The 23,077-nt window shown below is 44.9% G+C and overlaps 10 non-coding genes across 10 annotated transcripts; 4 read left to right on the top strand and 6 right to left on the bottom strand.

The window, feature by feature from the left end:
- Positions 1-1,438: 1,438 nt before the first annotated feature.
- trnai-aau (transfer RNA isoleucine (anticodon AAU)) lies at positions 1,439-1,512 on the bottom strand. The gene has a single exon. It is a non-coding gene; the product is annotated as a tRNA-Ile (tRNA).
- A 2,767-nt stretch (positions 1,513-4,279) lies between these two features.
- Positions 4,280-4,369, top strand: trnap-cgg (transfer RNA proline (anticodon CGG)). The gene is given in 2 exon segments: positions 4,280-4,315; positions 4,334-4,369. It is a non-coding gene; the product is annotated as a tRNA-Pro (tRNA).
- A 3,258-nt stretch (positions 4,370-7,627) lies between these two features.
- Positions 7,628-7,710, top strand: trnal-uaa (transfer RNA leucine (anticodon UAA)). The gene has a single exon. It is a non-coding gene; the product is annotated as a tRNA-Leu (tRNA).
- Positions 7,711-9,991: 2,281 nt separating this feature from the next.
- On the top strand, positions 9,992-10,065 carry trnat-agu (transfer RNA threonine (anticodon AGU)). Its single transcript has one exon. It is a non-coding gene; the product is annotated as a tRNA-Thr (tRNA).
- Positions 10,066-12,674: 2,609 nt separating this feature from the next.
- On the bottom strand, positions 12,675-12,757 carry trnap-agg (transfer RNA proline (anticodon AGG)). Its single transcript has one exon. It is a non-coding gene; the product is annotated as a tRNA-Pro (tRNA).
- A 1,937-nt stretch (positions 12,758-14,694) lies between these two features.
- Positions 14,695-14,766, bottom strand: trnag-ucc (transfer RNA glycine (anticodon UCC)). The gene has a single exon. It is a non-coding gene; the product is annotated as a tRNA-Gly (tRNA).
- Positions 14,767-15,124: 358 nt separating this feature from the next.
- trnar-ucg (transfer RNA arginine (anticodon UCG)) lies at positions 15,125-15,208 on the bottom strand. The gene is given in 2 exon segments: positions 15,125-15,160; positions 15,172-15,208. It is a non-coding gene; the product is annotated as a tRNA-Arg (tRNA).
- Positions 15,209-17,787: 2,579 nt separating this feature from the next.
- trnat-agu (transfer RNA threonine (anticodon AGU)) lies at positions 17,788-17,861 on the top strand. Its single transcript has one exon. It is a non-coding gene; the product is annotated as a tRNA-Thr (tRNA).
- A 767-nt stretch (positions 17,862-18,628) lies between these two features.
- trnat-agu (transfer RNA threonine (anticodon AGU)) lies at positions 18,629-18,702 on the bottom strand. Its single transcript has one exon. It is a non-coding gene; the product is annotated as a tRNA-Thr (tRNA).
- A 1,803-nt stretch (positions 18,703-20,505) lies between these two features.
- Positions 20,506-20,577, bottom strand: trnam-cau (transfer RNA methionine (anticodon CAU)). Its single transcript has one exon. It is a non-coding gene; the product is annotated as a tRNA-Met (tRNA).
- Between the last annotated feature and the right edge of the window lie 2,500 nt (positions 20,578-23,077).

Here is a 23,077-nt window from a genome sequence, read left to right as displayed (position 1 = left end):
AAACCACCTGCACATCCTTCCCCAGACTCATCATCATACACGACATTTTCAGTCAACACTGACGCAAAGTTCTCATTTAATACTTCACCCATTTACTCTAGCTCCATGCATAGATTCTCTTCGTTGTCCTTGAGTGGGCCGACCCTCTCCCTGGCTACCCTCTTGCTCGTTATGTATGTACAATCAGCCCTGGGATTTTCCTTAATCTTGCTGGCCAGTGTATTTTTCGTGGCCACTTTTAGTCTATTGTTTCATTATGTTTTCATCTTCCTCATCAGGTTAAGGAGCGACACTCCAAAAGCTCATCTTACCAAATAAATCTGTTGGACTTTAACCTGGTGTCCTGCTGCTACTTAATGTGCCCACCCCAGTCCAACGTCGGCAACTCCGCGTCTGTCTGTGAGAGAATGGAATTAATACTGTATCTGTCATCCATGATGTGCAGACAGATTTGTTCCTCTATCTCTTTCTCACCACACTTCCCTTTTTCCTTCTCTATCACTTCTGATCACATTGTATTGAATAGTAATTGCCTGGTGTTCAATGTGACTGATGTAGTCACTCTGTCCGTGGTACTGTTGGGGACTCAATGTGTATTTGCAAGTTAGTGGGAGCTGAGAGTGACTGCGGGGTTCATTCCCTCCCTGCGATGCTCTGTCAGTTTGGGATTAATGTTGTAACTGTCCTTCTCGGTCACTATATGAGGGACTGGGTTTACTTTTACCTATCAGTCTCTGCAACTGCCTATGGGATTCATCCTCTAATTGTCAGTCTCTGGCTGTGTAAATCAATGTGTACTCTTTAAATATCAGAGAAGAGAGAAAATTACAGCACAGGAGCAGCCCTTCAGCCCTCTAAGCCTCCGCCGACCATGCTGCCCATGTGAACTAAAACCTCCTTTCAGTCTGTGGCACTGAGCCTGCTTTCTGCTCAATGGGCCGAGTGTTGGCAAGTGGAATTAGTTGGGCAGGCCAGGGCATTTCATGCATCACTGTAGATTCGATGGGCCAAAGGGCCTCTTCTACACTATCCTATTCTCTGATACATGGCCTTACAACCCAAGCTTGGAAAATTATGTATTCATAGATAATGTATTTTGGGTGGATGTCAGTATAAACTGCAGAAATTTGGTTCATGTCTCAAAACTCACAGTTTGTTTTCCCCGCATAGAATTGTTGATATTTCAAACATTCGAATTTGTTGTGAATGCTGAAAATGTAGTGACTTTTAGAACACTTCATAGAATCATAGAAAACCTACAGTGCATAAAAAGGCCATTTGGCCCATCGAGTCCGCACTGACCACAATTCCACCCAAGCCCTACCCCCATATCCCTACGTATTTGCCCGTAATCAAAAAATCTCAGGACATTCAGAGGCAATTTCAGCATGGACTACCGTGCCGCCCAATATACTTCAGTTTAAGGGAAAAGGCAAACTGGCCCGTACGGGGATCGAACCCGCGACCTTGGCGTTATTAGCACCACGCTCTAACCAACTGAGCTAACCGGCCACATCCAAACTGACCTCCACGGATGGTTAACGGGGCAGCACGGTAGCATAATGGTCTGCACTGCTGCTGCACAGCTCCAGGGACCTGGCTTCAATTAGAGAAGTTTGCACATTCTCCACGTGTCTGCGTGGGTTTCCTTCGGATGCTCCAGTTTCCTCCCACAGACCAAAGATGTGTGGGTTAGGTTGATTGGCTGTGCTAAAATTTCCCCTTAGTGTCCTGAGATGCGAAGGTTCGAGGAATTAGCGTGTAAAAAATGTAGGAATCACGGGGTAGGGCCTGGATAGGATTGTGGTCCGTGCAGACTCGATGGGCTGAAGGGCCTCTTTCTGCACTGTAGGGTTAAAGAAAAACACTTGTCAGAAACATAGTGTGATTTCTATATGTGTGTTGCCTGATGTTGTTGTTGCTGCTCTTGTTTTTTTTTACTGTGACTGTGTTTTCACTGTCTGGCAATGAAGACATAAATAAATGTCTCATGATCGATTTGAATGGTAGAACAGAGTCAAAGTGCCATGTGCAATGTCTGTTCTTAATTGCTGTGTTCTGGTGACTGGAAGAGACGGATCGATGGATACTGAGGGAAATAAGGGTGGAAATTGCAGTGGCAATGGAGGCAATTTCTAACCCAGCTCGTTATATAGGTGGTGCCAAATGAGTGGAGAATTGCAAAGGGTAAAGACACCTCTTCAGAAATGGCTGTAAAAATGAGTCCAATCAGTTTCATATCAGTTTAATTGTTGGGCCGAAGGGCCTGTTTCCTGTGCTGTGTTCTTCTTTGTTGTTCAATATGTAATATTCTCCAAATAATAACCGGAGAGGTAAAAAAAACACCCACCTGTGCTGATGCACAATAATTAAGGAAAGCCCCTCAGTAATCCCATAGTTAATGAACTTGATCGAGATTTTCATGAGGGTAATGGAAAAGGCGAGGTTTCAAATCCCAGTCCTGGTCATGCTTGGGGGAGGCAGTGGCAGTGGACAAGTAATCCAGAGATCCTGGGTAATACTCTGGGAAGCTGGGTTCAAAACCCAAAAGGGCAGATGGTGAAATTTTAATTCAAGACAAACCCTGAATTAATTGTCCATTTTTATAAAACCTCATGCAGTTTACTAATGTCCTTCAGGGAACAAAATCTGCAGGAGGAGTGTATTTGAATCAGCAAGTCCAGAGGTAACAAAAACATGGATGAGGGTTTCAGGAGCAGTTGAGATCAGGTATTATCAACAATGTGTGAAGTTACACAGCTGGAAACAGGTGGTCTTGGTGCAGGAACAGATGTGTGGTCACAATCTCATTTCCAGGTGGAATGATGTGCCAAGGTTACATGAGTTTGTTTCGGCCTCGACAGTGACCAGGGAGAGTGATGGAGTCATTGACTGGGAATGGAATTTGTGGTGGGACCTTTGGCCTTCCAGATGTTTAACGGGGAATTATCTGCTTATCGAGTACAAGCTGCTGGATAAGCAATCTAATAATTTAATAAGAGAGATTGGTTCTGAGAGCTGATGGTGAGCTGGAACTGGGTATTATCAGCTTACGTGTGAAAACTAACACTGATCTTCAGATTATGACACCGAGAGGTGAGGACTAGAAATAGAAGGGAGCCAAGGATAAATCCTTCAAAGATTCGGGAACTAACAACACAGGAGGGAGAAGAGTGACCATTGCGGGTGATATTGTGCCACTGACCAGAAAGGTAAGAATGGAACGAGGCGAGTGCAGTCTTCCCCAGCTGGACAACCATAGAGTATAGAACATTACAGCGCAGTACAGGCCCTTCGGCCCTCGATGTTGTGCCGACCGGTGGAACCAATCTAATGACCCTCCAACCTAAACTATTCCAATATTATCCATATGCCTATCCAACTGACCATTTGAACGCCCTTAAAGTTGGCGAGTCCACAACTGCTGCAGGCAGGGCATTCCACGCCCTTACTACCCTCTGAGCAAAGAACCTACCTCTGACATCTGTCCTATAATTATCACCCCTTAATTTAAAGCTATGTCCCCTTGTGTTAGCCATCACCATCCGAGGAAAAAGGCTCTCACTGTCCACCCTATCCAATCCTCTGATCATCTTGTATGCCTCAATCAGGTCACCTCTTCACCTTCTTCTCTCTAACGAAAACAACCTCAAGTCCCTCAGCCTTTCCGCATAAGACCTTCCCACCATACCAGGCAACATCCTGGTAAACTTCCTCTGCACCTTTTCCAATGCTTCCACGTCTTTCTTATAATGCGGCAACCAGAACTGTACGCAATACTCCTCGTGCGGCCGCGCCAGAGTTTTGTACAGTTGCAACATGACCTCACGGCTCCGAAATTCAATCCCTCTACCAATAAAAGCTAACACACCGTACGCCTTCTTAACAACCTTATCAACCTGGGTGCCAACTTTCAGGGATCTATGCACATGTACACCGAGATCTCTCTACTTGTCGACACTTCCATTAGCCCTTTATTCTGTACTCCTGTTACTCTTACCAACGTAAATCACCTCACACTTTTCCGCATTGGTCTTCTACACTTTGCTCAATCTGTTCTTCACAACAATCCTTGAACTGATGTGATGGGAATTTCTTTCGCTGAGAGAAGCTACAATCCCAACATTGAACATCCTGTTGAATATTCAGGGTCTAAGACAACGAGGATCGCATTTCCCCCTGAATCTGCTGTGTTTTCCTTCAATGTTCCTTTCAAATGACAGTCTGAAAGGATAGCTAGTTAATAGAAGTTTATTCGCTGACAAATTAGCGCACTGATGGCTCGTTGGTCTAGTGGTATGATTCTCGCTTCGGGGGTTGCACTGTATGGAGTTGCGAGAGGTCCCGGGTTCAAATCCCGGACGAGCCCTCACGTGTTGCCAGTTTTGGTTCCAAATGTTGGTTGTTTATTTGGAAAAAAAAACACGTTGCGTTTTAGATGGCGGGATTTACATGTCTCCAGATCAGGTTTGAAATCCAGCAACACATCCCGACAATTTTCTCAATGCTGCAAATCAAAAGTTTTCAAGAATGTTCACCCACGGAACCAGACTGGAAACTTATCCCAATGAATCAATCAGGGCTGTCCATTGCTTGTCGCGTCAGGGATTCTTGCATCGTGTGTTCAGTTGTATTTTGGTCAGAAAGAAATTGAGGTCTGACAATGCTGTGTGGGGGGGCGGGGGGGGGTGGGTGGTGGTGGAGGAGGTGCGGGGGCGGTGGGGGAGGTGGGCGGGAGGGGGAGTGGGGTCACAGTTTGGTTTTGAATTGATTATATTTTCACTATGTCTCGGGCGTTCCACTGAGCAGGAAGTGAATCTTTGTGAAACTGTTCGGTATTCCACTCCAGAGGTAATTAACTCAATGAAGAGGAGGTATGGAGAGGCTACCCGTGTTTGATTCCACGCTAGGACTGGGTGCCATGCATCTCAGGATACTGAAATACATGATCAGTGTAATTGCGAAGAGACTGGAAATAACTTTCCAACTTCCGAGTTATTAAGGTAACAATGTTTTTTGAACTGTTTTGAGTATTTTGAAATTGTAACCGAGAGTGTTGGTAAAGGTAATACTGTTCATGCGGTTTACACAAACTTCCAAAAGCACGGACATTTTTAATAAGGCAGATGAAAGTAAATGCATCAAAATGTGAATTGATTCGTTTTGAAGGAAGAACCCAGGTTCAAAACATAAACTATATGGTACAGTTCTAAAGAGGCAAATATGTACATATATCTTCCAAGTTGACAGGGATGATCCTAGAGGTTTACAGCATGAAAAAATGCCCTTCAGCCCAACTTGTCCTTTTTTAACCACTAAGCTAGCCCCAATTTCCCGCGTTTGGCCCATATCCCTCGACAGCCATCTTTCTCACGTAACTGTCCAAACGCTTTGAAAAAATAAAGTCATACTCACTTCTACTACTACCTCTGGCAGCTTGTTCCAGACAATCACCATCCGCAGAAAATGAAAATGTCCCTCTGCACCCTTTTGTACCTCTCCCATCTCAGCTTAAACGTATGCCCTCCAGTTTTAGACTCCCCTACAATTTCGAGAAAATATGGACTATCTCGCTGATCAATGACCGTTATTATTTTGTAGACCTCAGGAAGATCACCCCCAACCCCAGAGACAAAAGTCCTAGCCTATCCAGTCTCTTCTTGTGAATCAAACCATCAAGTCTTGGTAGCATTCTAGTCAATCTTTTCTGCACTCTTTCTAGTTGAATAATATCCTTACTCTAATAGGGTGACCAGACCTGTACGCAGGATGGTGAGGAGAGTGATCATAATAAATCAGACAGTGCCCTGTGTGTTTTTTTTTGTCAATGGGGTACTGAGTACAAAAGAACAGAAGCTATGTTAAGCCTGCATTTAAATTGGGTTCGGTTTCAAATGGATATTGGTTCCATTTTCTGCACAGCAATTTATAAGAATATTATAAAAGATTTCAGAAGGTGGCAGAAATGTTTCACCAGAATGGTTCAATTGATGAAGAATTTTATTTATTGAGAATGGTTTGACACACTGCGACTGATCGACTTGGAGAAGAGAAGGTTCTGAGGAGATTTGACAAAAATATGCAAATCCTCATGGTCTCGTCAGATGATTGGTAGAAGTTTGTTCTCATTGTTGGTAGGATCGAGAAGCAGAGGGCAGATATTACAAAGAACAACACAGCACGGGAAACATGTCCTTCGACCCAACGAGCCCGCACCGCCATTTTAACATTATGAGTCTCCTCTCCACCCATGACCCTTGTATTGGAGGTAATCGCCAAAAGAAGCAACAGCAGCATAAAGGAAATGCTGCCTCAGAGAGGGGTCACGGCAGGTTCACTTGAATTCGATTATTATTCCAAAACTAAAGTGTGCAGGTTAATCCGCAATTATAAATTTTTTGTATTCATTTATGGGCGTCACTGGCTGGCCAGCATTTATTGCCCAATCATAGTGGCCCGAGTGCAGTTGAGAGTCAACCACATTGCTGTTGCTCTGGAGTCACACGGAGGCCAAACCGGAAAGGACGTCAAATTTCGTTGCACAAAGGGCTTTGGTGAACCAGATGGTTATGCCGGTAATTGACAATGGATGAAAGCATAAATAGGATCTTCATTCCACATATTTTGTATTGAATTCAAACCCCACCAGCTGCCGTGTTGGGACTCGAACAAGAGTCCCCAGAGACCCGGACTTTGAGGGCAGCTCAGAATCAAACACATTGCTGTTGATCCGGAATAACATCCAGACCAGACTGGGTAAGAATTCCGTCCGCAAAATAAATCAGTTAATCAGCTGTTTCTTTTTTCTCCGACAATCGACTCAAGATCATTAATTCCAGGCATTTTTATTGATCCCGAATTTCAGCATCTGCCGTGTGATGGATGTGTGAGGATGCATGTGAGTGTGTGTGTAAGAGAGAGATGAAGTCATTTTCGGTCTGTTTGTGATTGTGGATTAATCCCTTCTATTCCCTCACAAGCATAGTGAGCCCCTTGCTCCTCCGAACTCTAATTGAAAAAAATACTTGTACCCCTGTGACCCTGGGAGTGGGTGGGGGGGGGGGGTGCGCAGTAATGGGTGGGTGATGTTTGAAGTCAATGCCTCAGGATGCTGAGTGTGAAACAGTCGATTTTAAAGAATGCGTGTCGGAAACTGAAGAGTGAACTTGTTTGTGAGAAGATCACAGAAAAGCTGTGTCTGGAGCTGCGCACTGGAGACAAGTTTTGGGTTGTCAGTAAATGAACTCCTGTAATGAAGGAACAAAATCAGAAACAGGAAATCCTGCAAATATTCAGCAGCTCCGAAAGCAGCTGTGGAGAGATATTCCTGTGGCCAGGATGTAACTCTCCAACTGGATACTTCACGTTGCTCAGATCTGACACTCTCAACACCTCCCTGTAAGGAACAGGAAGGGCGGGAATTGGGTCTTTGTTGATTTGAGCAAACAGAGCAATGCAGCAATGAGAAGCTCCTCACCCCCCGGCGGCTTGGGGGAGGATGGGACTGAGAGACAGGACTCCAGGTTGGGTTCAAAAATGGGGGAAAAAGCACATCGAGTTTTTATTGGAATGACAATGAAGATGGAATTCAAATCGACTTGTGCGGATTCATAACCTGCCTCAGGTCGTCAGGATGGCCGAGTGGTTTAAGGCGCTGTGCTTAAGTCGCAATCATCTCTGGAGGCGTGGGTTCTAGTCCCACTGCTGACATTTTTACCCTCCCTGTTCCAGACACAATCCACACCCGCGAAATATTTCCCCCGGAATTACAATGGTTGCAGGGGCTCAGGAACAGCGACCTCCGGCAAGTTCCATTCCGAGACACATCCCATCCTGTCTCTGAAATATATCACCGTTTCTGCGGCTGGCTGACAATCCGGGAACTCCAACCCGAAAAGCAATGTATCAGTACAGACACCACATGGACCGCAGTGGCTCAGGAATGAATTCCCTGAAAAAATATCTCGAAAATAATTAATTTTGGGCAACAAATGCTTTCCGGGCCAGCGACCCACAGGAATTCTTTCTCGGGTGCATCTGTCTGTATTCAGACTGTGTTTTGCATTATCTGCCGTTCAATAATTATTGGGATCTTTCTGATTCTATCAGTTAAACTGTGCCTGTACAAGTCAACTTCCGGAACTAAAACATAGTTTCAAAATTCATCCTGTATCTGACAATCTTTGGAAATGCAACTGACTTTCTATATCCCCTCATTTGAAATCTCCGATTAATTTCTTCATTCATTCCTGAGATGTGGGTGTCGCTGGCTGGGCCCGCAATTATTGTCCATCCTAAATTGCCCTTGAACTGAGCGGATGACAGGTCACGTCAGGGGGCAGCTTAGAGTCACCAAAGTTGCTGTGTGTCGGGGGTCACACTTAGATCCAGACCAGGGAAAAAATCATTCCTTAAAGGATATTAGTGAACGAGCTGTGTTATTTTAAGACACTCGATTCATGGTCATTAGACTTTTAATTCCAGATATCTTTTTTTATTGATGAGACATTTCACAATTTGCCGTGGCGGTGGTGTGTGTGTGTGTGTGTGTGTGTGTGTGTGTGTGTGTGTGTGTGTGTGTGTGTGTGTGTGTGTGTGTGTGTGTGTGTGTGAGAGAGAGAGAGAGAGATAGAGGGAGAGAGAGATTCTCACAGTCTCTTTGTGAGTGTGGATTAACCTTTTATATGCCCTCACAAACACAGTAATCCCCTTGCCTTTGTCAATTCCTAAGAAGTACTTGTACCTCTGAGGCCCTGGTGGGCGGTTGAAGGGTGGGGTGAGGTTTGAAGGCGATGCCGCAGGGTGCTGAGTGTGAGACCAGCCGATTTTAAAGCATGTGTGTAGGAAAGTGAAGAGTGAACTTGTCCGTTTGAAGATCACAGAAAAGCTGTGTCTGGAGCTGGGCCCGAGAGACAAGTTTTGGGTTGTCAGTAAATGAACTCCTGTAATGAAGACACAAAATCAGAAAGAGGAAATGCTGGAAATATTCAGCAGCTCCGAAAGCAGCTGTGGAGAGATATTCCTGTGGCCAGGATGTAACTCTCCAATTGGATACTTCACATTGCTCAGATCTGACACTCTCAACACCTTCCTGTAAGGAACAGGAAGGGCGGGAATTGGGTCTTTGTTGATTTGAGCAAACAGAGCAATGCAGCAATGAGAAGCTCCTCACCCCCCCGGCGGCTTGGGGAAGGATGGGACTCAGATACAGGCCTCTGGCTGGGGTTCAAAAATGGGGAAAAACGCATCGAGTTTGAAATGTAAATGCCACAAAAATGGAATTCAATTCGATTTCTGCACAGATTTTGCACTTTGGGTCAAGTAGTCAGGATCACTGATCTGTCGAAGGTGCTCTGTTTCGGTCACAGTCTTCTCTCGAGCCCTCAGTTCAAATCCCAATTCTGATGCTGATTTTTTTTCTCCTTCGCGAGGAACCATCCAAACCCAAGGAATCTCTCAGCACAAGGGCAGCAGATGCAGAGGAACAATGACCACCTGTAAGTTCCACTCCGAGACACACATCATCCGGACTTGGAAACATATCACCGTTCCCATGGCGGGCTCACAATCCCGGAACTCCCTCCCTAACAGCAGCCTATGTGTACATACATCACATGGACTGCAGTGTCTCCAGAATGAATTCATCGCCAATTACCCAAAGACAATTAATTTGGACAATAAATGCTTCCCGGGCCAATAACACACATACCCCGTATGAATAAAGTATTTTCTTTTTTAAATCACTTCGTCCGACAGAAGGAACACAGCTGCCTTCAGAGCAGAAAACTGTGTGTGTGAATCACATCTCTATTTTTACACCAAATGTGTGTCTGAAAACAGTAAGTGGACCCAGCTCACGTTAAACCGTTCAATATTTAGTCGGATAGTTCACAGGTACCTTCCAATTCTGGCAGTATCTCCTTTTTCACAAATACCACCAGATCTGGAACGTATTTCCAGCGTTTCGCTGAGGCCACCCACAGCAGTGACAGGCTCTGTGGCTTAGTTGGTTAAAGCGCCTGCCTAGTAAGCAGGAGATCCTGGGTTCAATTCCCAGCGGAGCCTTGGTTCTTTTCCACTGGTGTTTGCAATTGTGCCCGTCGCAAGATCCAGTTTTGCCTTTCCCTTCACAGTGGATAATCTCCAATGATGGAAACATTTCGAGACTCCCCACAAATATCTCGACTACTTGTTGAGATGATCCAGGTATTTTCATCATCTTGCAGTTAAAGAAAAAACATTTGTAATAAACTCAATGCTGTAATTTCATCAAACACAGATTTCCATTATTTTCTCAGGGAATTCCGAACACAGTCAAATGGCTTAAATCGTTCCATGTGTCCAAGCAATCTCTCACGCTGCTACTGTGTGTTTTTCTCTGTCTATTGTAATCTCGGTGTGATGCAGTGATACCTCCTCACACTGGTGTTCCGATTAAACGATACAGGAGTGAAAATCTACCTGACTACATTCATTGGGAGCAAGTCGAGCCTTCGCTGTAGCAGACTGGTGCAGCAGAAGCGTGCTGGGCCTATAACCCAGAGATCGATGGATCGAAAGCGTTCTCTACTACTCCTGTTCACAGTGACGATAGAACAACTACACGGTAGCTATGAAGCAGTTGTGACTTTTACCTGGAGTACATAAACTGTTATTTGGCTTCCCCTTTCCCCCAAAAACTGTTCTAGGACCCTTGCTGTTTGTCATTTTCATAAATGACCTGGATGAGGAAGTGAAGGGATGGGTTAGTAAGTTCGCCGACGATGCGAAGGTTAGTGGTGTTGTGGACAGTCTGGAGGGATGTCAGAAGTTGCAGCGGGACATAGATAGGGTGCAGGACTGGGCGGAGAAGTGGCAGATGGACTTCAACACGGATAAATATGTAGTGGTCCATTTTGGCAAGACCAATGGGATGCAGGAGTACAATATCAAGGGTAGGAGTCTTGGCTGAGTTGAAGAGCAGAAGGATCTTGGGGTCCGGGTCCACAGGACTCTTAAATCGGCCTGGCAGGTGGAGGATGTGGTCAAGAAGGCGTATGGTGCACTGGCCTTCATCAATCGAGGGATTGAGTTTAGGACTCGGGAGGTAATGCTGCAACTTTATAAGACCCTTGTCAGACCCCACTTGGAGTACTGTGCGCAGTTCTGGTCGCCTCACTACAGAAAGGATGTGGAAGCTATAGAGAGGGTGCAGAGGAGATTTACAAGGATGTTGCCTGGATTGGGAGGCATGCCTTATGAAGTTCGGTTGAGGGAGCAAGGTCTCTTCTCCCTGGAGAGACGAAGGTTGAGAGGCGACCTGATAGACGTTTATAAAATGCTGAGAGGAATAGATAGGGTGGATTCTCGTGGGCTATTTCCCAGGGCTGAAATGGTCGCTACGAGCGGACACAGGTTTAAGGTGCTGGGAAGCAAATACAGAGGAGATGCAGGGGGAAAGTTTTTCACTCAGAGGGTGGAGAGTGAGTGGAATCGGCTGCCGGCGGCGGTGGTAGAGGCGAACTCGCTGGGGTCTTTTAAATGACTTCTGGATGAGTATACGGGATCTAATGTGTTTGGAAGTTACAGAAAGTTCTATGGCTTGGTAGATGTAGATGTGATTTGCGCAACTTGTGGGCCGAAGGGCCTGTTTGTGCTGCAGTGTTCTATGTTCTATATATAAAACCTCGATCTGTACTAAATGGATTTTGTATGCAACCGGAGTATTACACCAGAAGAGGGAACATCTTAACACAACATGCAACAATTTACAGACAAAAAAAAATCCTCACGGAGAATCTCTTTTACACAACAGGGAACAAGTTTGGAACAGAAAGGGGCATAGTAATAGAACAGATCTGTGTCTCACTGCTCTAACTCACTCTATCCCTCCATCCCCTCTCATCAACTCTATATGAAGGCGGGATCTTGTTGTTTAGTGACTGAGTGCACACAATCTGTATCTATATCTGATCGAATAGAATTCAGCTTGTGAACAATATCACCATTTGAACCAGCTCTGGGTTAACCCAGGCACAGCTCTGATTGGCTGCAGCCCCCTGAATCTGGGGAACAGACACTGTGAGCATCGCCGGCCTCAGAGGCTTTCACAGTTACTGAGCTGGGAAACTCCAACTAATCCCCGAGAATCCACAGCACAGAGCGAGAGGAGAGGAAAACCTGTCCTGGGAGCTGTCAATCTGAGACACAGTTTGACCTGTCAATGTGCAGATGTGAAGCTGCTCCTTCCATTCCCAATCTGCTATAACCAGGAGTTCCTAACGCCCAATAATGACCAGCTTGCAGCAATGTGTTTGAATGAACACGATGTCATATCATCCAAGCAGCATTTTGAAATGATCATTCAGTGCATTCTGATGAAATTTATTTCTTATGTTCTGTGTGTCATTCCATAAGAATCTTTCTCTGAAATGAGACCTTGTTTTGTCCTTGCGCTCCTGATGCTGTTGTTTTTCAATCTGCTCACATTATGATGTCCCTCATGGAACAACACTGAATCATTCGGCTTATCTTGTCCATGCCAGCCCGAGGGCACCCAGGTGTCCTCTTCAAGCTCACCTTCCTGCACTCGGCCCGGAGCCATGGAGCTGAAAGCATGATGGTGATCCACATACTTGGCACCAAAACGTGCTCCGGCCCTGGGGCTGCCGGAAGCAAACACTTTCAGTGATAATCGCTACGAGCAGGACTCGAACCGGCGCGGGGAAACCCCATGGGATTTCCTAATCCAACACCTTAACCACTCGGCCATCGCAGCTCCATGACATTGCTGCCTAATAATCACCTCAGTAGCGTTCATACTAACTTCATCAGGCACCGTTATTGTACAAAGCTCAGTGTGTGAGCTGAAATTTGTTCCTCTACTTTTGTATCTTTGTCTCTGACGGAGAACTCACTGACTAGGTCAGAGACTTGTTTTTGTATCTCAGTAATTTTTCATTACAAACAAATTAGTTCCGAATAAAAAGAAAAAGAGAAATCTCTATTGTATTTCATTATCATAAAATGTTACGCTCGCCCTGGTTTTGTCCACTCGGTTGAAAACACAGGAGGAAGTGGATAAAGTTCGCAGCAAATTGCTACTGCGATGGCCGGGAATCAAACGCGGAGTTAGCTGCTTGGAAGGCAGCTATGCTCACCACTATACAACCATCGCTCACTACGCTTAAGCAGCCCTTATTTTAAGAACAAAGAACAAAAACAGCCCCGGAAACAGGCCCTTCGGCCCAACGAGCCCGCGCCGCCATTTTAATACTACCAGTTCCCCCCCTCCACCCATGACCCCTATCTATTGTTTTTATAACCATCCACATTGAGGGAAACTAATTTAGGGACAATTTATTACTTCCAATCAGCCTAACAGCACATTTTCGGGTGTGGGAGGAAACCGGAGCACCCGGAGAAAACCCACGCAAGCACGGGGAGAATGCGCCAACTCCCGCAGACACCGGCCCAAATCCATGTGTCTGCACAGCAAGCAGTGATAGTCACTGAGCTGTCGTCTTGCCCAGTATCTGGTCCAGTTTAAGCACACACTAACGACATGAAGCACTGGGCCAATCTCGAACATTCAAGATCAGCTCAAGTACAACCCATCGCGTGTATGCCCCTCGTTGGACACAAGGCGGACCGACTTAAACCTGTGAATGAAAAGAGAAAAAACATTATTTTCAGACCATATCCTTTTACATTACCAGGGACGTCCCAATGCTAATGAACCTTATTTAAAACAATCTCCTACACCCTCCCATTTCCAACCCACTGCTGTGCCTGTCTCAGTTACTCTTAAACAACTCCAGCGTGCCTGCCTCCACTACCTTACTTGGCAGAGCATTCCATATCCCCACTACCCTCTGTGTGAAAAACCTCCCTCTAATATCCGTGGAATCAGTTATAATTACGGAACTACCTCCGTTGCTGATTTCATCAGACACCAGGTCTGTCCATGGGACTGTTTGCAAACTGAACTTGGCTTGTCTCGTTTTTCTGGACAGTTTAAGGCCACCTTTTTACTATTCTTTCTAACTGAGAATTCATTGATTTGTTTTTGCTCATGGAACACGTTATGATTTTGCTCATGGAACCATCGAAAGAACCAAAGTGACAGCACCGAAGGAAGCCGTTCGGCCCATCTTGTCCATACCAACCCGAGGATACCCAGGTGTCCTTTCCAAACTCAGCTGCCTGCACCTGGCCCAGAACCATGCAGCTGAATGCATGATGGAGATCCAAATACTTCATAGCAAAAACTCCCTAGGATGGCTGCCTGAAGCAAACATTCCCAACCATAAGCGCTATGAGCAGTGTTGGAATCTGCGTGGGGAAACCCCATTGGATTTCAAATCCAGCGCCTCAACCACTCAGCCATCGCAGCTGCTTATTTACCAGAATAATGTAACCACCTCAGTAATGTGCAGATATTAACTTCATCAGGAACCAGGATTGTGCAGAGCACAGAGTGTGAGCTGAAATTTGTTCCTCAACTTATATTTTGTATCTCTGTCTCTGAATTCATTTATTAGGTCGGAGACTTGTTTTTTTTTATTAAATATTTTTCCATTGAAATCTAATTACGTCGGAAGAGAAAATGGGGAAAAAAACCTCTATTACTGTCGAATATTGTGTTCACCCTGTGTTTGTTGACTCCGTTTAAAGTCCAAGAGGCCGCGGATAAGATTCTAAATTAATTATCTATGCGATGGCTGGGAATCGAACCCGGGTCAACTGCTTGGAAGGCAGCTATGCTCACCACTATACCACCATCGCTCACGCTGCACATGGCCTTGATATTTGTGTTAGTTTTAATTACGGAGCTTCCTCAGTTGCTGATTTTATCAGGCACCAGGAAAGCCCAGAGCGCAGTTTGGACAGAATTCTATTGAATAGATTGTATCAAAGCCTGTTGCTCCATTCGGGAGCATCAACAATTTATTAAGATCTCAAAGATAAGATTGATTTCTGGGGCGGAGGATAAAATAATGAGATTAGAAAATTGAATGAACAAAACAACAAGGAAATACATTCTGAGAAAGAGCCCTGCAATGTTTGCAAGAAAACGCAGAGCTTTCAACTGAAGAAGGACATTTCGTTTTTTTGGGAACTTCAACCAGATTTCTGCATAAAACGACCGCGACAGGACTCGAACCTGCAATCTTCTGATACCTTCACTATCCGAAGTCAGACGCCTTATCCATTAGGCCACGCGGTCGACACGTGAGTATACCGTCCGAATGTCAGTACCATGTGAATACCTACCGAGGTTATATTTATTCTCAGTTCTATTTTTGGATGTTTTACTGATTCCCAGATGCCACAAACTGAAGGGGAATCCCCAGTGTTTGTAACCGGCAGAAAACTGAAGATCATTTCCAACATTCTTGGCTGCCTGTCTGTGTGGAGTTTGCACGGTCCCCCCGTGTGTGTGTGTGTTTACTTCGGGTGTTCCGGTTTCCTCCCACCTCTAACGAAGTGCAGATTCGGCGGATTGGCCAGGCTAAATTCCCCCTTATTGTCAGGGGGATTAGTAGGGGAATTAGGTGGGGTTACAGAGAGGGATTCTCTGTCGGAGAGTTGGTGCAGAATGGTCGGTGCGGCCTCATTCCGCACTGTGGGGTCCTCTGCCTCCTACACATCCTGTCTTCAATCTTCAATGCCTGTCCCTGAATCCTTCTGCCAGCAGCTAATGCAGCAACCTCCCCCTGTGTACCTTGGTTCAATATGTTATTTTATTTTACACGTCTCTTACATCACCACTCAATCCCGTTAGCTGCACAGAGATAAAATCCGAATTATCCAGTCAAACCTTTGAGCTAAAATCCATCATCGACCGATCCAAAGCAGTAAATCTCATCTTCACCTTCGTCAGGACTCTCCCACACTTTCTAAAGTGTGATTACTGGGTCTGGGTACAATCCTAAAACAGCCGCAGATAATCAGAGCTTTATAAAGATTGAGCAGAACTTTCCAGTTTTTATACTCAGTATCTCCGGTTCTGAAGCCAAGCATCCAATCCGCCTTACTGACAACTCTCTTAAAATCGCCTCTCTCCTTTAAAGATCTCTCTGACCCTCAGCTCCCTCTGAGCCTGCACACTGCTCAGAACTGGACCATTCAGTTTCTATTCCTTTTCCCCATATCTCCTGTCCAAATGCAGCACTGTTCCTGAGTGTGGGATTAACAATATGTTTCTACTATAATATCAGTGAGAGCTGAGACTGCAGGTTCTGTTTCTCCAAGAGAATCTTTCTGGATAAAGCCGGAATTTACAAGGATTTCTGTAACTGATATATTATCTCATAAATTATCACCGCCCTCACTCACTCTATCGGTGTCTATCCCTCCACCCCCACTCAGTAACTGTATAGGAAGGGGGAATATTGTTGGATAATGACTGACTGCAGACAATCTGTATCTTCTGTTGATCAAATAGAGAGGGAGAGAGATTCTCACAGTCTCTTTGTGAGTGTGGATTAACCTTTTATATGCCCTCACAAACACAGTAATCCCCTTGCCTTTGTCAATTCCTAAGAAGTACTTGCACCTCTGAGACCCTGGTGGGCGGTGGAAGGGTGGGGTGAGGTTTGAAGGCGATGCCGCAGGGTGCTGAGTGTGAGACCAGCCGATTTTAAAGCATATGTGTAGGAAAGTGAAGAGTGAACTTGTCCGTTTGAAGATCACAGAAAAGCTGTGTCTGGGAGCTGGGCCCGAGAGACAAGTTTTGGGTTGTCAGTAAATGAACTCCTGTAATGAAGAAACAAAATCAGAAAGAGGAAATGCTGGAAATATTCAGCAGCTCCGGAAGCAGCTGTGGAGAGATATTCCTGTCGCCAGGATGTAACTCTCCAATTGGATACTTCACATTGCTCAGATCTGACACTCTCAACACCTTCCTGTAAGGAACAGGTAGGGCGGGAATTGGGTCTTTGTTGAGTTGAGCAAACAGAGCAATGCAGCAATGAGAAGCTCCTCACCCCCCGGCGGCTTGGGGAAGGATGGGACTCAGATACAGGCCTCTGGCTGGGGTTCAAAAGTTGGGGGAAAAAAACGTATCGAGTTTGAAATGTAAATGCTACAAAGATGGAATTCAATTCGATTTGTGCACAGATTTTGAACCTTGGTGGATGTAGTCAGGATAACCCATCTGTTTAAGATGCTGTGTTCAGGTCGCAATCTTTTTTCGGGGCCTGGGCTCAAATCCCACTTCAGGCACTTGTTTTTCCTTCGCGAGGCACCATCCAAACCCAGGAAATCTCTCAGCACAAGGGCAGCAGATGCAGAGGGACAATGACCACCTGTAATTTCCACTCCGAGACACACATCATCCTGACTTGGAAACATATCACCGTTCCCATGGCTGGCTCACAATCCCGGAACTCCCTCCCTAACAGCAGCCTATGTGTACATACACCACATGGACTGCAGTGTCTCCAGAATGAATTCATCGCCAATTACTCAAAGACAATTAATTTGGACAATAAATGCTTCCCGGGCCAGTGACACACATACCCCGTATGAATAAAGTATTTTCTTTTTTAAATCACTTCGTGCGACAGAAGGAGCACAGCTGCCTTCAGAGCAGAAAACTGTGTGTGTGAATCACATCTCTAATTTTACACCAAATGTGTGTCTGAAAACAGTAAGTGGACCCAGCTCACGTTAAACCGTTCAATATTTAGTCGGATAGTTCACAGGTACCTTCCAATTCTGGCAGTATCTCCTTTTTCACAAATACCACCAGATCTGGAACATATTTCCAGCATTCCGCTGATCCTACCGACAGCAGTGCCAGGCTCTGTGGCTTAGTTGGTTAAAACGCCTGCCTAGTAAGCAGGAGATCCTGGGTTCAAATCCCAGCGGAGCCTTGGTTCTTTTTTCCCAATGATATTTGCAATTGTGCCAGTCACAAAATCCATTTTGCTTGTCAGTTTTGCCTTTCCCTTCACAGTGGATAATCTCCAACGTTGTTAAAATTTCGAGGCTCCCCACAAATATCTCGACTATTTGTTGAGATGATCCAGGTATTTTCATCATCTTGCAGTAAAAAAAATCATCTAAATATACTCAATGTTCTACCAACACAGATTTCCATTATTTTCTCAGGGAATTCCGAACACAGTCAAATGGCCTGAGAAACACACAATCCCGACAGTGCTGAAGGAGACCATTCTGCCCTTCGAGCCTGTACCGACCGTCCACCGACCCTCCGACAGAGAATTGCACATAGGATCTATCCCCGCAGTGCCACACACCCACTCCGCGCATCTACTGATACAAATACCTTGGGGACGAAGGGACAATCTAACATGGCCAAATCCATTCAACCTGTTCATCTTTGGAATGTGGGAGGAAATCGAATCACCTTGTTTCCTGAGATCATTTGTCTGGGTGAATTCAACTTGAACAGAACGACAGAAATTTGGCACCATCCAGGACAGAGCATCCCGCTTCATTAGCTTCCCATGTATAAAAACTCACTCCCTCCACTACCGACACACAATGTGCACCATCCACACGATGCACTGCAGCAACTTAATGAAGCTTCTTTGGCAGCACCTTCCAAACCCACGCCCATTGGGACCCAGAAGAACAAGCGCAGCAGAAACATCAGAATAACATTGAAAAAGAGTCAAGACTCCGCTGGGATTTGAACCCAGGATCTCCTACTTACTAGGGAGGCGCTTTAACCAACTAAGCCACAGAGCCTGTTGCTGCTGTGGGTGCGTTCAGCGGAATGCTGGAAATACGTTCCAGATCTGGTGGTATTTGTGAAAAAGGAGACACTGCCAGGTTGTAGGACACTGGTATTTATTCATTGATTGTAGTTATTTATAAGTTGTTGTTGCGTGTCTGCGTTCCTTAATCTTATTTATCTTCCAAAAGAAATGAAATATCTAATTGAAAAAGATGTTACAATTTCTCACCCAACCAGCGAACGTTGTGTCAAACTTTAAGAAAGGTTTGTGATTTATTCTCGAGTCAGTGGTTTCCCTGGGAGCCGGGTTAACAGAAACAGCATGGAGAGATGGCAGAGCAGGAAATGTCGGTGCCGAAGGTGAATCACATCAATGAAGCAGCAACTGGTTTGTTACTAACCTGATCCATAATCCGATTGTGGTGGGACTCAAACTCAGAACCTTTAAGTGACTGAATTACCATCATTTGGAAGACCAACGCGACACAGAGACACAGGCTGAAATTTTACTTTACTTGTCCTTAGATGGATTTTTGACGATGTGGAAACTATTGATAAATTCAATAATCTCAGAGTTAAAAGGTTAAGGACTGTTAAGAAGGACTTCATTGATCGCAATTCACCTTGGGACATCTGATGTCTGTTAAAACAGTTGTGGAAATATAGACCTGTTCCTCCTCTATACAGGAAATCTGTCCCTCACAGAACGATGCTCCCTCTCTCTCTTCCTCACTCCCCTGTACAGCTTGAAGTTTCATCTCGCAGGCCTGATAGTTGGGAGATACATTCTACTCTATCTGTCACGGGGCTGATCAGAACCTGTTCCCTGTTCCAGTTAAACACCTGCACAGAACACAACGCAAAGCTGGAAGCTGGAAATCTGACAAAAAAAAACAAAAAATGCTGGAAATGCTCAGCAGGTGAGACAGCATCTCATTAACGGAGATTTGTGTAAAACCAGCTCCTGAAGCACAGCACAGCGGCACAGTTTAAAGTTTCCTTTCATCCACAATGGATGCTCCATTCTATGATTTTGAACAATTCAAATTGAGAATGTGCATTGTTATTCTAGTCGCCACAGCCTGAAAACCACTTCAGGCATTGATGTCACCCTTGGATTTTAAATTTGTAAATCCATTCTCTATCTTTTTAAAGCTACTGTTGAAACTGTATCCAACACACGCCCAGTTCTTTGTGAAAGACAAGGAGAATTGAAGATATATTTGGATAATTTTCCTTTGACTAAATTTGTACAGAAGCAGAAAGGCGGGAATCACACTCAGCTCTTCATGAAACTCACCCGCTAAACATTGAAAGGTGGCAGTGTTTATTCAAGGGATAATTCTTGAACATAGAACACAGAACAGTACAGGTCCTTCGGCCCTCAATGTTGTGCCGAGTTATGTTCAAACCCAAGATCAAGCTATCCCACTCCCTATCATTCTGGAGTGCTCCATGTGCCTATCAATAACCGCTTGAAAGTTCCTAAAGTGTCCGACTCCACTATCACAGCAGCAGTGTATTCCACACCGCAACCACTCTCTGAGTGAAGAATCTACCTCGGACATCCCTCCTATATCTCCCACCATGAACCTTATAGTTATGCTCCAAGGGCAAAACTTAGACTTGTGTATCTTTGCAACATTTACAGCTTGTGTCTGTCTGTGAGTAAATGACATTTCAGCGATCTGTTACTCATTCAAATGCTAATTAGTAACGAGAAGAGGAAGAAAGTTACTGCATCCTGGACGGAAATGTCAAATCATTTTGAAGCAGCCGTTGTGGAAATCTTTTTGCTGTTGCTAAAAGCGAAATAGCAGAGAATGGTTTCGATCCATCGACCTCTGGGTTATGGGCCCAGTACGCTTCCGCTGCGCCACTCTGCTACGTAAAGTCGAGTTATGCATTTATTATTAATGGAGAATCGAAAATCTGGAACAGTATGCAATCTGGGCAATACAACTGAGCAAGGTGAAACACTATGGGGACCGGGCAGGATAATCCTACCTTGGGCAGGGCACTAAGTGAAGATACGACATTGACTGAGTTGTCAGACGGAGCAGGGAATCGTTTCAGAAGATGCCAAGGAAAGTTGGAGTGCCAAATGTTTAATGATCACTGTACAAGTAGACGGTGAAATGCAGACTTCAGGTTGGATATTCATGAGTTCTGAGATGGGTGAAGAGACTGTGGCATCTCAGCGTCGTAAAGGTGCAATGGGGATTAGGAAGGGTAAAGGTGTACGCATTATTTTATATCGTCTCTCCTTGATCTTCGGACCAAAATGTCTCACTTCACACTTCCTTACGTTAATTAAGTTGTACCTGTCACGTGTCTGTCCATTCCACCAGCCTGTCTACATCTTCTTGAAGATTATCAATATCCTTCTTATTAAAGTTCAGAATATTTTCAAGTTTTCCACCTTTGGCAAAGTTTGAGATTGAAACCTGTCCACCCAGATATAGGTCAGTAGCCTCCTCCAGCATCTACGGACCTCCCTATCTCTGTAAAGCCTTCCACTCACTACAACCCTACTTATCTCTATAATTACCTCCAGCTCCTACACCCCTCCCTCTCCCTGTAACCTCCTCCAGCAATTACAACTATTTTCCCTCTCCTACCACCACCAGCCACTACAACCCTCCCTATCTCTGTAACCTTCTGCACTCACTAAAATGCTCTGGGATATCTGCTCACAGGGGTTGGGACTAGGACGAGTCCATTCAGTCCCTCGAGCCTGCTCTGTTATTCGGGAAGGTGAAGGCGGCTTTGTTTCCAATCTCCACCTTCGCCCCTTTACCCCGTCACCCTTGATAACCACTGTTAACAAGAAGATATCGATCCCGGGTTAACAATTCACTAATTCCCTTTTGGGTGAGGACAAGATTCCAAAACTTGGAGTGGCCTCAAGTGTTACTCAGCTTCTCTCCTGGGAGTTAAACTCTGTCCCTTTTTCTCTCTACCCATCCTCCCCCGAAACCAGGTCCCAGGGTTCCCCCAGCCTCCACCAGCAGAAATCATTCGGCTCTCTTTACCCCCACCATCACATCCTGAAAAATGTAATTAAACCCCAGAGAAAAAGGCCCTCATTTTTCTAATCACTCCTCGTAACTTCACTCCCAGCTCCAGACTTCAGTCTAGTGAACTTTACATTATGTCAATCACCCCAGTGCCAATTTGTATGTGGCTCGGGTAATAATCCAGAGATTGTAACTCCTGAGGGCCTGTTCTTTAATATATTTCCTCGTTGCTGATGAACCCCAAACAGGTCCTTTTACACGGTCTTCCACCGTTACTCAAAAAGGACTCTAAATAATCATGAGAAATCAGTGAACATTTCATGTTTAGAATCCATTTCACAGAGATAAGGTTGTTTATCACAATATGGATCACAACAACTGGATCCCGCCCCCACTCCTACTTCAATATCCTTTCAAGCCAATCAGAGATGTCCCTCACCATGGCACTGAACAGGCAACATACTGTGTGGGACTCTCGATACAAAGGATGTTATCAATCCCCTAATTATAGAATCCCCTAGAACGGCCACTCGACGAGAAATGTGTCCATTGGAGTTTAGAAGAGTGAGAGGGGATCCCATGGAAACTGATAAAATTCTGACAGGATTAGACAAAGTAGATTCAGAAAGAATGTTCCCGATGATGGGGAACTCCAGAACTAAACGTCCTCCAAAATGTCTGGAATTCACTGCCACAGGAAGTAGTTGAAGCCAAAAATTGTGTGTGATTTCAGGAAGAAATGAAATGTAGCAACAAGATTGTTAACACGATTCTAAACAGGAAATTTTCACTGATTTCTTATGATTACATATAAACCTCCATTCCTAGTTTTCCAAAACGATTATCCCTCCCTGTTTTCCCACCTGAAACCTCCTTTCTCAAGCTGTTATAACCAGGGATGTCTTACGCCCAGTAATGAGCAGCTTTAGCAATGTGTTTCAATGAACACAATTTCATACCATCTAAGCAGCATTTTGAAGTTCTCATTCATTCACTGTATTCTGGTGAAATATGATCTTTCTGTTCTGTGAGTAATTACATAAGAATCTTCCTCTGATATGAGACGCCGTTTTGTCCTTGTTGCCCTGATGCTGCTTTATTTCTCTCTCTTTTCATGTCATGATCTTTCTCATGGAATTTCCAGCACACTCGGCCCAGTTCGCCAGCTGAGTACATCCCGGCCCGCAGAACAACTCCACTTCTTGAAAAGAGGGACACCGGAAGTTTTTTTTTACGCGGTTGCTCCACGAAACAAATTGCAACTTTTAAACATTTTATATCAGAATCGCTGCGAGTCCAACGCCTTAACCACTCGGCCATCGCAGCTGCTTATGAGCCGGAGCTCAGTAACATTTCCACTAACTTT

This window comes from Carcharhinus amblyrhynchos, unplaced genomic scaffold (assembly GCF_965287045.1).
Source record: "Carcharhinus amblyrhynchos unplaced genomic scaffold, sCarAmb.v2.hapA scaffold_42, whole genome shotgun sequence".
Classification (NCBI taxonomy): Eukaryota; Metazoa; Chordata; class Chondrichthyes; order Carcharhiniformes; family Carcharhinidae; genus Carcharhinus; species Carcharhinus amblyrhynchos.
Note: the sequence above shows the minus strand (reverse complement) of the source record. Positions and strands in the feature narration are given on the sequence as shown.